Raw genomic sequence first — 928 nt, forward strand, 5'->3', positions numbered from 1 at the left:
CGGAGGACCCGGCTATACCACTCCTGGGCATATACCCAAAAGATGCTCCAACATGTAATAAGGACACACAGTATGTTTTTTGTCTAAAGACATTTACATACAAATATTCATTGCAATGTGTCATTGGTCTTGTTCAAGGTTTCTGGTCTATGACACACCATAAATACTGGACCACTGCTAAGACTCATTTCGAATATTCTGCTGTTGCCCCAAATCAGAATGATCTGTGGCTAGGCAGGGTATCTGATGACAGGCTCCCTTAATTTTTTACACCCATCCCCACCTTCTAATTCAGCTGCCTTGAGCCTTGCTGGGCTTGACTTTTATGCTTGTAAGTTATAGGCAGTACCACTGCACGGTGCTCTCTGTGTCCCTGCAGGGAAAGCAACTTGGGCTGAAGCCCTAATGGCTCCATGCTGGGGGCTGCTGGTGGGCCTAGCACTAGCCCTGTTTAGAAATGACACCTGGTTCTGTAGTACTCATTCCTCCTTTTAGTCTAGCAGGTCATAGATAGATTAGATCTTGTGGTGGACTGACTCAATGCTCTGAATCTGGGCCTAATGGCTGCTGAGTTGGTCAGTGTGTATGAGCAGGCCTGACTTCCTGGCATTGTACTTGGGCCTCAAAACTGAATTTTCGACAAGCCCCACGACTCCCAGGGGAGCCGCAGGGCGGCAGGGACATGATCCTCTCAGCTTCCGAGTGACAGAGGAGGTTCAGCGTCCTCCTCTGCCCCTTCCCTGCAAGTGGAGGGTCTACCTCCAGAAAGCACATCAAGCCAGAGACCCAGGCGGCAGCCACCATTTTCTCTAGGGTGAGGTTCTGAGACTGGAGCAGCCAGCCCGGAGGCGCCTTAGCCAGAGACCAGGGGCGGGATTCGCCATTTTCTTTTGGGTGAGTTTCTGAGACCTGAGCACCCAGCCGGGAG

This window comes from Mastomys coucha, unplaced genomic scaffold (assembly GCF_008632895.1).
Source record: "Mastomys coucha isolate ucsf_1 unplaced genomic scaffold, UCSF_Mcou_1 pScaffold18, whole genome shotgun sequence".
NCBI lineage: Eukaryota > Metazoa > Chordata > Mammalia > Rodentia > Muridae > Mastomys > Mastomys coucha.